Consider the following 15,030-nt stretch of genomic DNA (forward strand, 5'->3'; position numbering starts at 1 on the left):
ACATAATTCCCTGCCTATTCATATAAGTTTCATATCCATATTTGCAGTAGTTAGGGAAATAGCTGCCAAACTATATTCGAGTTCTTTTCCAACTGGCTCCTTTTTTTGCGGAATTCTGGCTTCGTCTGCAATATACCGGTCCTCATCCCACGCAGAGAATGCTTCATATAATCGAGCATAAAAGGTCTGAGAATTATCTAAATCTGGCAATCTTGGTGTCATCTGAAAGGCCACATGTTTCCCTGTCCCTTCATATAAGTTTCATATCCATATTTGCAGTAGTTAGGGAAATATCGTCCAAAGGAAATGCAAGTTCGTGTCCACTTGCCTGATATTTTAGCGGAATTCTGGTTTCGTCTGCGCTATACTGGTCCTAATCCCACGCAGAGACTGCTTCATATAATCGAGCATAAGAAGTCTGAGAATTATCTAAATATGGCAATGTTGGTGTGATCTGAAAGGTCACATGTTTCCCTGTCCCTTCATATAAGTATTATATCCATATTTGCAGTAGTTAGGGAAATATCTGCTAAAGGAAGTGCGATTTCTTTTCTGACTGATTGATATTTTTGCGGAATTCTGGCTTCGTCTGCACCATACCGGTCTTTATCCTGCGCAGAGAATGCTTTATATAATCGAGCCTAAAAAGTCAGAGAATTATCTAAGTCTGGCAATCTTGGTGACATCTGAAAGGCCACATATTTCCCTCTCCATTTTTATAAGTTTCATATCCATATTTGCAGTAGTTAGGGAAATTTTGTCAAAAGGAATTGGAACTTCGTGTCCACTTGCCTGATTTTTTGCGGAATTCTGGCTTCGTCTGCACCATACCGGTCTTTATCCTGCGCAGAGAATACTTTATATAATCCAGCCTAAAGGGTCAGAGAATTATCTAAATCTGGCAATCTTGGTGTCATCTGAAAGGCGATATGTTCCTCTATCGATTCATATTAAATTCCTATCCATATTTGGGGTAGTTGACAAATAGCTGCCAAAGGAAGTGCGAGTTCTTTTCCCACTGCCTCCTTTTTCGGAATTCTGGCTTCGTCTGCGCTATACCGGTCCATATCCCACGCAGAAACTGCTTCATATAATCGATCATAAAAGGTCTGAGAATTATCTAAATCTGGCAATCTTGTTGTGATCTGAAAGGTTACATGTTTCCCTATCCATTCATATAAGTTTCATATCCATATGCCTTTTTCGTCTTCGTCTGCACCATACCGGTCTTTATCCTGCGCAGAGAATGCTTTATATAATCGAGCCTAAAAGGTCAGAGAATTATCTAAACCTGGCAATCTTGGTGTCAACCGAAAGGCTACATGTTTCCCTGTCCATTGGTATAAGTTTCATATCCATATTTGCAGTAGTTAGGGAAATATCTTCCAAAGAAAATGCTAGTTCGTGTCCAATTGCCTGATATTTTTGTGGAATTCTGGCTTCGTCTGCACCATACCGGTCCTCACCCGGCGTAGAGAATGCTTCATATAATCGAGCATAAAAGGTCTGACAATTATCCTAATCTGGCAATCTTGGTGTCATCTGAAAGGCCACATAATTCCCTGCCTATTCCTATAAGTTTCATATCAATATTTGCAGTAGTTAGGGAAATAGCTGCCAAACTATATTCGAGTTCTTTTCCAACTGGCTCCTTTTTTTGCGGAATTCTGGCTTCGTCTGCAATATACTGGTCCTCATCCCACGCAAAGAATGCTTCATATAATCGAGCATAAAAGGTCTGAGAATTATCTAAATCTGGCAATCTTGGTGTCATCTGAAAGGCCACATAATTCCCTGCCCATTCATATAAGATTCATATCCATATTTGCAGTAGTTAGGGAAATATCGTCAAAAGGAATTGCAAATTCGTGTCCAATTGCCTGATATTTTTGCGGAATTCTGGCTTCGTCTGCACCATACCGGTCTTCATCCTGCGCAGAGAATGCTTTATATAATCGAGCCTAAAAGGTCAGAGAATTATCTAAACCCTGGCAATTTTGGTGTCAACCGAAAGGCTACATGTTTCCCCTGTCGATTGGTATAAGTTTCATATCCATATTTGCAGTAGTTAGGGAAATATCTTCCAAAGGAAATGCTAGTTCGTGTCCAATTGCCTGATATTTTTGTGGAATTCTGGCTTCGTCTGCACCATACCGGTCTTTATCCTGCGCAGAGAATGCTTTATATAATCGAGCCTAAAAGGTCAGAGAATTATCTAAATCTGGCAATCTTGGTGTCATCTGAAAGGCGATATGTTCCTCTATCGATTCATATTAAATTCCTATCCATATTTGCGGTAGTTGGCAAATAGCTGCCAAAGGAAGTGCGAGTTCTTTTCCAACTGCCTCCTTTTTTGCGGAATTCTGGCTTCGTCTGCGCTATACCGGTCCATATCCCACGCAGAAACTGCTTCATATAATCGATCATAAAAGGTCTGAGAATTATCTAAATCTGGCAATCTTGTTGTGATCTGAAAGGTTACATGTTTCCCTATCCATTCATATAAGTTTCATATCCATATGCCTTTTTCGTCTTCGTCTGCACCATACCGGTCTTTATCCTGCGCAGAGAATGCTTTATATAATCGAGCCTAAAAGGTCAGAGAATTATCTAAACCTGGCAATCTTGGTGTCAACCGAATGGCTACATGTTTCCCTGTCCATTGGTATAAGTTTCATATCCATACTTGCAGTAGTTAGGGAAATATCTGCCAAAGAAAATGCTAGTTCGTGTCCAATTGCCTGATATTTTTGTGGAATTCTGGCTTCGTCTGCACCATACCGGTCCTTACCCGGTGCAGAGAATGCTTCATATAATCGAGCATAAAAGGTCTGACAATTATCCTAATCTGGCAATCTTGGTGTCAACCGAAAGGCTACATGTTTCCCTGTCGATTGGTATAAGTTTCATATCCATATTTGCAGTAATTAGGGAAATAGCTGCCAAACTATATTCGAGTTCTTTTCCAACTGGCTCCTTTTTTTGCGGAATTCTGGCTTCGTCTGCAATATACCGGTCCTCATCCCACGCAGAGAATGCTTCATATAATCGAGCATAAAAGGTCTGAGAATTATCTAAATCTGGCAATCTTGGTGTCATCTGAAAGGCCACATGTTTCCCTGTCCCTTCATATAAGTTTCATATCCATATTTGCAGTAGTTAGGGAAATATCGTCCAAAGGAAATGCAAGTTCGTGTCCACTTGCCTGATATTTTAGCGGAATTCTGGTTTCGTCTGCGCTATACTGGTCCTAATCCCACGCAGAGACTGCTTCATATAATCAAGCATAAGAAGTCTGAGAATTATCTAAATATGGCAATGTTGGTGTGATCTGAAAGGTCACATGTTTCCCTGTCCCTTCATATAAGTATTATATCCATATTTGCAGTAGTTAGGGAAATATCTGCTAAAGGAAGTGCGATTTCTTTTCTGACTGATTGATATTTTTGCGGAATTCTGGCTTCGTCTGCACCATACCGGTCTTTATCCTGCGCAGAGAATGCTTTATATAATCGAGCCTAAAATGTCAGAGAATTATCTAAGTCTGGCAATCTCTGTGACATCTGAAAGGCAATATGTTCCTCTATCCATTCATATAAGTTTCATATCCATATTTGCAGTAGTTAGGGAAATATCTGCCAAAGGATAAGCGATTTTTTGTCCGACTGTTTGATATTTTTTCGGAATTCTGGCTTCGTCTACGTTATACTGGTCCTTATCCCGCGCAGAGAAGGCTTCCTATAATCGAGCATAAAAGGTCCGAGAATTATCTAAACCTGGTAATCTTGGTGTCATCCGAAAGGCCACATATTTCCCTCTCCATTTTTATAAGTTTCATATCCATATTTGCAGTAGTTAGGGAAATTTTGTCAAAAGGAATTGGAACTTCGTGTCCACTTGCCTGATTTTTTGCGGAATTCTGGCTTCGTCTGCACCATACCGGTCTTTATCCTGCGCAGAGAATACTTTATATAATCCAGCCTAAAGGGTCAGAGAATTATCTAAATCTGGCAATCTTGGTGTCATCTGAAAGGCGATATGTTCCTCTATCGATTAATATTACTTTCCTATCCATATTTGCGGTAGTTAGGGAAATATCCTCCAAAGGAAGTGCACATTCTTGTCTGACTGTTTGATATTTTTGCGGAATTCTGGCTTCGTCTGCGCTATACTGGTCCTTATCCCAGGCAGATACTGCTTCATATAATCGAGCATAAAAGGTTTGAGAATTATCTAAATCTGGCAATCTTGGTGTGATCTGAAAGGTTACATGTTTCCCTATCCATTCATATAAGTTTCATATCCATATTTGCAGTAGTTAGGAAAATAGCTGCCGAAGGAAATGCAAGTTCGTGTCCAATTGCCTGATATTTTTGAGGAATCCTTGCTTCGTCTGCGCTATACCGGTCCCTTTCCCGCAAAAGGATTGCTTCATATATTCGAGCATAAAAGGTCTGAGAATTATCTAAATCTGGCAATCTTGGTGTCATCTGAAAGGCCACATGTTCCCCTATCTATTTGTATAAGTTTCATATCCCTATTTGCAGTAGTTAGGGAAATATCGTCAAAAGGAATTGCAAATTCGTGTCCAATTGCCTGATATTTTTGCAGAATTCTGATTTCTTCTTCACCATACCGGTCTTTATCCTACGCAGAGAATGCTTTATATAATCGAGCCTAAAAGGTCAGAAAATTATCTAAATCTGGCAATCTTGGTGTCATCTGAAAGGCGATATGTTCCTCTATCCATTCATATTAATTTCCTATCCATTTTTACAGTAGTTGGCAAATAGCTGCCAAAGGAAGTGTGAGTTCTTTTCCAACTGCCTCCTTTTTTGCGGAATTCTGGCTTCGTCTGCGCTATACCGGTCCATATCCCAAGCAGAGACTGCTTCATATATTTGAGCATAAAAAGTCTGAGAATTATCTAAATCTGGCAATCTGGGTGTGATCTGAAAAGCTACATGTTTCCCTATCCATTCATATAAGTTTGGTATCCATGTTTGCAGTAGTTAGGGAAATATCCTCCAAAGGAAGTGCAAATTCTTATCTGACTGTTTGATATTTTTGCGGAATTCTGGCTTCGTCTGCGCTATACTGGTCCTTATCCCAGGCAGATACTGCTTCATATAATCGAGCATAAAAGGTCTGAGAATTATCTAAATCTGGCAATCTGGGTGTGATCTGAAAGGCTACATGTTTCCCTATCCATTCATATAAGTTTGGTATCCATGTTTGAAGTATTTTGGGAAATATCTGCCAAACTAAATTCCAGTTCTTTTCCAACTGGCTCCTTTTTTTTCGGAATTCTGGCTTCGTCTGCAATATACCGGTCCTCATCCCACGCAGAGAATGCTTCATATAATCGAGCATAAAAGGTCTGAGAATTATCTAAATCTGGCAATCTTGGTGTTATCTGAAAGGCCACATGGTTTTCTATCCATTCATATAAGTTTCATATCCATATTTGCAGTAGTTAGGGAAATATCTTCAAAAGGAATTGCAAAACGTGTCCACTTGCCTGACATTTTTGCGGAATTCCGGCTTCGTCTGCACCATACTGGTCTTTATCCTGCGCAGAGACTGCTTTATATAATCGACCCTAAAAAATCAGAGAATTATCTAAATCTTGCAATCTTGGTGTGATCTGAAAGGCGATATGTTCCTCTATCCATTCATATTAATTTCCTATCCATATTTGCAGAAGTTAACAAATAGCTGCCAAAGGAGGTGCGAGTTCTTTTCCAACTGCCTCCTTTTTTGCGGAATTCTGGCTTCGTCTGCGCTATACCGGTCCATATCCCACGCAGAGACTGCTTCATATAATCGATCATAAAAGGTCTGAGAATTATCTAAATCTGGCAATCTTGGTGTGATCTGAAAGGTTACATGTTTCCCTATCCATTCATATAAGTTTCATATCCATATTTGCAGTAGTTAGGGAAATAGCTGCCGAAGGAAATGCAAGTTCGTGTCCAATTGCCTGATATTTTTGCGGAATTTTTGCTTCGTCTGCGCTATACCGGTCCCTTTCCCGCAAAAGGATTGCTTCATATATTCGAGCATAAAAGGTCTGAGAATTATCTAAATCTGGCAATCTTGGTGTGATCTGAAAGGTCACATGTTTCCCTATCCATTCATATAAGTTTCATATCCATATTTGCAGTAGTTAGGGAAATAGCTGCCGAAGGAAATGCAAGTTCGTGTCCAATTGCCTGATATTTTTGCCAAATTCTGGCTTCGTCTGCACCATACCGGTCCTTTTCCCGCACAAGGATTGCTTCATATATTCGAGCATAAAAGGTCTGAGAATTATCTAAATCTGGCAATCTTGGTGTGATCTGAAAGGTTACATGTTTCCCTATCCATTCATATAAGTTTCATATCCATATTTGCAGTAGTTAAGGAAAATACCTGCCGAAGGAAATGCAAGTTCGTGTCCAATTGCCTGATATTTTTGCGGAATTCTTGCTTCGTCTGCGCTATACCGGTCCCTTTCCCGCAAAAGGATTGCTTCATATATTCGAGCATAAAAGGTCTGAGAATTATCTAAATCTGGCAATCTTGGTGTGATCTGAAAGGTCACATGTTTCCCTATCCATTCATATAAGTTTCATATCCATATTTGCAGTAGTTAGGGAAATATCCTCCAAAGGAAGTGCAAATTCTTGTCTGACTGTTTGATATTTTTGCGGAATTCTGGCTTCGTCTGCGCTATACTGGTCCTTATCCCAGGCAGATACTGCTTCATATAATCGAGCATAAAAGGTTTGAGAATTATCTAAATCTGGCAATCTGGGTGTGATCTGAAAGGTTACATGTTTCCCTATCCATTCATATAAGTTCCATATCCATATTTGCAGTAATTAGGGAAATATCTTCCAAAGAAAATGCTAGTTCGTGTCCAATTGCCTGATATTTTTGTGGAATTCTGGCTTCGTCTGCACCATACCGGTCCTTACCCGGTGCAGAGAATGCTTCATATAATCGAGCATAAAAGGTCTGACAATTATCCTAATCTGGCAATCTTGGTGTCATCTGAAAGGCCACATAATTCCCTGCCTATTCATATAAGTTTCATATCCATATTTGCAGTAGTTAGGGAAATAGCTGCCAAACTATATTCGAGTTCTTTTCCAACTGGCTCCTTTTTTTGCGGAATTCTGGCTTCGTCTGCAATATACCGGTCCTCATCCCACGCAGAGAATGCTTCATATAATCGAGCATAAAAGGTCTGAGAATTATCTAAATCTGGCAATCTTGGTGTCATCTGAAAGGCCACATGTTTCCCTGTCCCTTCATATAAGTTTCATATCCATATTTGCAGTAGTTAGGGAAATATCGTCCAAAGGAAATGCAAGTTCGTGTCCACTTGCCTGATATTTTAGCGGAATTCTGGTTTCGTCTGCGCTATACTGGTCCTAATCCCACGCAGAGACTGCTTCATATAATCGAGCATAAGAGGTCTGAGAATTATCTAAATATGGCAATGTTGGTGTGATCTGAAAGGTCACATGTTTCCCTGTCCCTTCATATAAGTTTCATATCCATATTTGCAGTAGTTAGGGAAATATCTGCTAAAGGAAGTGCGATTTCTTTTCTGACTGATTGATATTTTTGCGGAATTCTGGCTTCGTCTGCACCATACCGGTCCTTACCCGGTGCAGAGAATGCTTCATATAATCGAGCATAAAAGGTCTGACAATTATCCTAATTTGGCAATCTTGGTGTCATCTGAAAGGCCACATAATTCCCTGCCTATTCATATAAGTTTCATATCCATATTTGCAGTAGTTAGGGAAATAGCTGCCAAACTATATTCGAGTTCTTTTCCAACTGGCTCCTTTTTTTGCGGAATTCTGGCTTCGTCTGCAATATACCGGTCCTCATCCCACGCAGAGAATGCTTCATATAATCGAGCATAAAAGGTCTGAGAATTATCTAAATCTGGCAATCTTGGTGTCATCTGAAAGGCCACATGTTTCCCTGTCCCTTCATATAAGTTTCATATCCATATTTGCAGTAGTTAGGGAAATATCGTCCAAAGGAAATGCAAGTTTGTGTCCACTTGCCTGATATTTTAGCGGAATTCTGGTTTCGTCTGCGCTATACTGGTCCTAATCCCACGCAGAGACTGCTTCATATAATCAAGCATAAGAAGTCTGAGAATTATCTAAATATGGCAATGTTGGTGTGATCTGAAAGGTCACATGTTTCCCTGTCCCTTCATATAAGTTTCATATCCATATTTGCAGTAGTTAGGGAAATATCTGCTAAAGGAAGTGCGATTTCTTTTCTGACTGATTGATATTTTTGCGGAATTCTGGCTTCGTCTGCACCATACCGGTCTTTATCCTGCGCAGAGAATGCTTTATATAATCGAGCCTAAAAAGTCAGAGAATTATCTAAGTCTGGCAATCTTGGTGACATCTGAAAGGCCACATATTTCCCTCTCCATTTTTATAAGTTTCATATCCATATTTGCAGTAGTTAGGGAAATTTTGTCAAAAGGAATTGGAACTTCGTGTCCACTTGCCTGATTTTTTGCGGAATTCTGGCTTCGTCTGCACCATACCGGTCTTTATCCTGCGCAGAGAATACTTTATATAATCCAGCCTAAAGGGTCAGAGAATTATCTAAATCTGGCAATCTTGGTGTCATCTGAAAGGCGATATGTTCCTCTATCGATTCATATTAAATTCCTATCCATATTTGGGGTAGTTGACAAATAGCTGCCAAAGGAAGTGCGAGTTCTTTTCCCACTGCCTCCTTTTTCGGAATTCTGGCTTCGTCTGCGCTATACCGGTCCATATCCCACGCAGAAACTGCTTCATATAATCGATCATAAAAGGTCTGAGAATTATCTAAATCTGGCAATCTTGTTGTGATCTGAAAGGTTACATGTTTCCCTATCCATTCATATAAGTTTCATATCCATATGCCTTTTTCGTCTTCGTCTGCACCATACCGGTCTTTATCCTGCGCAGAGAATGCTTTATATAATCGAGCCTAAAAGGTCAGAGAATTATCTAAACCTGGCAATCTTGGTGTCAACCGAAAGGCTACATGTTTCCCTGTCCATTGGTATAAGTTTCATATCCATATTTGCAGTAGTTAGGGAAATATCTTCCAAAGGAAATGCTAGTTCGTGTCCAATTGCCTGATATTTTTGTGGAATTCTGGCTTCGTCTGCACCATACCGGTCCTTACCCGGTGCAGAGAATGCTTCATATAATCGAGCATAAAAGGTCTGACAATTATCCTAATCTGGCAATCTTGGTGTCATCTGAAAGGCCACATAATTCCCTGCCTATTCATATAAGTTTTATATCTATATTTGCAGTAGTTAGGGAAATAGCTGCCAAACTATATTCGAGTTCTTTTCCAACTGGCTCCTTTTTTTGTGGAATTCTGGCTTCGTCTGCAATATACCGGTCCTCATCCCACGCAGAGAATGCTTCATATAATCGAGCATAAAAGGTCTGAGAATTATCTAAATCTGGCAATCTTGGTGTCATCTGAAAGGCCACATGTTTCCCTGTCCCTTCATATAAGTTTCATATCCATATTTGCAGTAGTTAGGGAAATATCGTCCAAAGGAAATGCAAGTTCGTGTCCACTTGCCTGATATTTTAGCGGAATTCTGGTTTCGTCTGCGCTATACTGGTCCTAATCCCACGCAGAGACTGCTTCATATAATCGAGCATAAGAAGTCTGAGAATTATCTAAATATGGCAATGTTGGTGTGATCTGAAAGGTCACATGTTTCCCTGTCCCTTCATATAAGTTTCATATCCATATTTGCAGTAGTTAGGGAAATATCTGCTAAAGGAAGTGCGATTTCTTTTCTGACTGATTGATATTTTTGCGGAATTCTGGCTTCGTCTGCACCATACCGGTCTTTATCCTGCGCAGAGAATGCTTTATATAATCGAGCCTAAAAAGTCAGAGAAATATCTAAGTCTGGCAATCTTGGTGACATCTGAAAGGCGATATGTTCCTCTATCCATTCATATAAGTTTCATATCCATATTTGCAGTAGTTATGGAATTATCTGCCAAAGGATGTGCGATTTCTTGTCTGACTGTTTGATATTTTTTCGGAATTCTGGCTTCGTCTACGCTATACTGGTCCTTATCCCGCGCAGAGAAGGCTTCCTATAATCGAGCATAAAAGGTCCGAGAATTATCTAAACCTGGTAATCTTGGTGTCATCCGAAAGGCCACATGTTTCCCTCTCCATTGGTATAAGTTTCATATCCATATTTGCAGTAGTTAGGGAAATTTCGTCAAAAGGAATTGGAAATTCGTGTCCACTTGCCTGATATTTTTGCGGAATTCTGGCTTCGTCTGCACCATACCGGTCTTTATCCTGCGCAGAGAATACTTTATATAATCCAGCCTAAAGGGTCAGAGAATTATCTAAATCTGGCAATCTTGGTGTCATCTGAAAGGCGATATGTTCCTCTATCGATTAATATTACTTTCCTATCCATATTTGCGGTAGTTAGGGAAATATCCTCCAAAGGAAGTGCACATTCTTGTCTGACTGTTTGATATTTTTGCGGAATTCTGGCTTCGTCTGCGCTATACTGGTCCTTATCCCAGGCAGATACTGCTTCATATAATCGAGCATAAAAGGTTTGAGAATTATCTAAATCTGGCAATCTTGGTGTGATCTGAAAGGTTACATGTTTCCCTATCCATTCATATAAGTTCCATATCCATATTTGCAGTAGTTAGGAAAATAGCTGCCGAAGGAAATGCAAGTTCGTGTCCAATTGCCTGATATTTTTGAGGAATCCTTGCTTCATCTGCGCTATACCGGTCCCTTTCCCGCAAAAGGATTGCTTCATATAATCGAGCATAAAAGGTCTAAGAATTATCTAAATCTGGCGATCGTGCTGTCATCTGAAAGGCCACATGTTTCCCTATCTAATAGTATAAGTTTCATTACCATATTTGCAGTAGTTAGGGAAACATCTGCCAAAGGAAATGCAAGTTGTTTTCCAACTGCCTCCTTTATTATGCGGAATTTTGGCTTCGTCTGCGCTATACTGGTCTTTTTCCCGCGCAGAGAATGCTTCATATAATCGAGCATAAAAGGTCTGAGAATTATCTAAATCTGGCAATTGTGGTGTCATCGGAAAGGTCACATATTCCCTAGCCATTCATATAAGTTTCCTATCCATTTTACAGTAGTTAGGGCAAATATCTTCCAAAGGAAGTGTGAGTTCGTGTCCAACTGCCGTCCTTTTTGCGGAATTCTGCTCGTCTGCGCTATACCTGTCCATATCCCAAACAGAGACTGCTTCATATAATTGAGCATAAAAGGTCTGAGAATTATCTAAATCTGGCAATCATGGGTGTGATCTGAAAGGCTACATGTTTCCCTAGTCCATTCATATAAGTTTGGTATCCATATTTGCAGTAGTTAGGGAAATAGCCTGCCAAAGGAAGGCAGAGTTCTTATCAACTGTGTCATATTTTTGCGGAATTCTGGCTTCGTCTGCGCTATACTGGTCCTTATCCCAGGCAGATACTGCTTCATATAATCGAGCATAAAAGGTCTGAGAATTATCTAAATCTGGCAATCTGGGTGTGATCTGAAAGGCTACATGTTTCCCTATCCATTCATATAAGATTGATATCCATGTTTGAAGTATTTTGGGAAATATCTGCCAAACTAAATTCCAGTTCTTTTCCAACTGGCTCCTTTTTTTGCGGAATTCTGGCTTCGTCTGCAATATACCGGTCCTCATCCCACGCAGAGAATGCTTTAAATATTCGAGCATAAAAGGTCTGAGAATTATCTAAATCTGGCAATCTTGGTGTCATCTGAAAGGCCACATGTTTCCCTGCCCATTCATATAAGTTTCATATCCATATTTGCAGTAGTTAGGGAAATATCGTCAAAAGGAATTGCAAATCGTGTCCACTTGCCTGATATTTTTGCGGAATTCTGGCTTCGTCTGCACCATACCGGTCTTTATCCTGCGCAGAGAATGCTTTATATAATTGAGCCTAAAAAGTCAGAGAATTATCTAAATCTGGCAATCTTGGTGTCAACTGAAAGGTGATATGTTCCTCTATCCATTCATATTAATTTCCTATCCATATTTGCAGTAGTTGGCAAATAGCTGCCAAAGGAGGTGCGAGTTCTTTTACAACTGCCTCCTTTTTTGCGGAATTCTGGCTTCGTCTGCGCTATACCGGTCCATATCCCACGCAGAGACTGCTTCATATAATCGATCATAAAAGGTCTGAGAATTATCTAAATCTGGCAATCTTGGTGTGATCTGAAAGGTTACATGTTTCCCTATCCATTCATATAAGTTTGGTATCCATATTTGCAGTAGTTAGGGAAATAGCTGCCGAAGGAAATGCAAGTTCGGGTCCAATTGCCTGATATTTTTGCGGAATTCTTGCTTCGTCTGCGCTATACCTGTCCCTTTCCTGGAAAAGGAGTGCTTCATATATTCGAGCATAAAAGGTCTGAGAATTATCTAAATCTGGCAATCTTGGTGTCATCTGAGAGGCAATATGTTCCTCTATCCATTCATATTAATTTCCTATCCATATTTGCAGTAGTTAGGGAAATAGCTGCCGAAGGAAATGCAAGTTCGTGTCCAATTGCCTGATATTTTTGCGGAATCCTTGCTTCGTCTGCGCTATACCGGTCCCTTTCCCGCAAAAGGATTGCTTCATATATTCGAGCATAAAAGGTCTGAGAATTATCTAAATCTGGCAATCTTGGTGTGATCTGAAAGGTCACATGTTTCCCTATCCATTCATATAAGTTTCATATCCATATTTGCAGTAGTTAGGGAAATATCCTCCAAAGGAAGTGCAAATTCTTGTCTGACTGTTTGATATTTTTGCGGAATTCTGGCTTCGTCTGCGCTATACTGGTCCTTATCCCAGGCAGATACTGCTTCATATAATCGAGCATAAAAGGTCTGAGAATTATCTAAATCTGGCAATCTTGGTGTGATCTGAAAGGTTACATGTTTCCCTATCCATTCATATAAGTTTCATATCCATATTTGCAGTAGTTAGGGAAATATCTTCCAAAGGAAATGCAAGTTCGTGTCCAATTGCCTGATATTTTTGTGGAATTCTGGCTTCGTCTGCACCATACCGGTCCTTACCCGGTGCAGAGAATGCTTCATATAATCGAGCATAAAAGGTCTGACAATTATCCTAATCTGGCAATCTTGGTGTCATCTTAAAGGCCACATAATTCCCCGTCCCGTCACATAAGTTTCATATCCATATTTGCAGTAGTTAGGGAAATAGCTGCCAAACTATATTCGAGTTCTTTTCCAACTGGCTCTTTTTTTGCGGAATTCTGGCTTCGTCTGCAATATACCGGTCCTCATCCCACGCAGAGAATGCTTCATATAATCGAGCATAAAAGGTCTGAGAATTATCTAAATCTGGCAATCTTGGTGTCATCTGAAAGGCCACATGTTTCCCTGTCCCTTCATATAAGTTTCATATCCATATTTGCAGTAGTTAGGGAAATATCGTCAAAAGGAAGTGCAAATTCGTGTCCACTTGCCTGATATTTTAGCGGAATTCTGGTTTCGTCTGCGCTATACTGGTCCTAATCCCACGCAGGGACTGCTTCATATAATCGAGCATAAGAAGTCTGAGAATTATCTAAATATGGCAATGTTGGTGTGATCTGAAAGGTCACATGTTTCCCTGTCCCTTCATATAAGTTTCATATCCATATTTGCAGTAGTTAGGGAAATATCTGCTAAAGGAAGTGCCATTTCTTTTCTGACTGATTGATATTTTTGCGGAATTCTGGCTTCGTCTGCACCATACCGGTCTTTATCCTGCGCAGAGAATGCTTTATATAATCGAGCCTAAAAAGTCAGAGAATTATCTAAGTCTGGCAATCTTGGTGACATCTGAAAGGTGATATGTTCCTCTATCCATTCATATAAGTTTCATATCCATATTTGCAGTAGTTATGGAATTATCTGCCAAAGGATGTGCGATTTCTTGTCTGACTGTTTGATATTTTTTCGGAATTCTGGCTTCGTCTACGCTATACTGGTCCTTATCCCGCGCAGAGAAGGCTTCCTATAATCGAGCATAAAAGGTCCGAGAATTATCTAAACCTGGTAATCTTGGTGTCATCCGAAAGGCCACATATTTCCCTCTCCATTTTTATAAGTTTCATATCCATATTTGCAGTAGTTAGGGAAATTTTGTCAAAAGGAATTGGAACTTCGTGTCCACTTGCCTGATTTTTTGCGGAATTCTGGCTTCGTCTGCACCATACCGGTCTTTATCCTGCGCAGAGAATACTTTATATAATCCAGCCTAAAGGCTCATAGAATTATCTAAATCTGGCAATCTTGGTGTCATCTGAAAGGCGATATGTTCCTCTATCGATTAATATTATTTTCCTATCCATATTTGCGGTAGTTAGGGAAATATCCTCCAAAGGAAGTGCACATTCTTGTCTGACTGTTTGATATTTTTGCGGAATTCTGGCTTCGTCTGCGCTATACTGGTCCTTATCCCAGGCAGATACTGCTTCATATAATCGAGCATAAAAGGTTTGAGAATTATCTAAATCTGGCAATCTTGGTGTGATCTGAAAGGTTACATGTTTCCCTATCCATTCATATAAGTTTCATATCCATATTTGCAGTAGTTAGGAAAATAGCTGCCGAAGGAAATGCAAGTTCGTGTCCAATTGCCTGATATTTTTGAGGAATCCTTGCTTCGTCTGCGCTATACCGGTCCCTTTCCCGCAAAAGGATTGCTTCATATATTCGAGCATAAAAGGTCTGAGAATTATCTAAATCTGGCAATCTTGGTGTCATCTGAAAGGCCACATGTTCCCCTATCTATTTGTATAAGTTTCATATCCCTATTTGCAGTAGTTAGGGAAATATCGTCAAAAGGAATTGCAAATTCGTGTCCAATTGCCTGATATTTTTGCAGAATTCTGATTTCTTCTTCACCATACCGGTCTTTATCCTACGCAGAGAATGCTTTATATAAT

The sequence above is a fragment of the Acanthaster planci genome, linkage group LG03 (genome assembly GCF_054643075.1).
Source record: "Acanthaster planci isolate LZ-2023a linkage group LG03, COTS_SCS, whole genome shotgun sequence".
Lineage (NCBI taxonomy): Eukaryota > Metazoa > Echinodermata > Asteroidea > Valvatida > Acanthasteridae > Acanthaster > Acanthaster planci.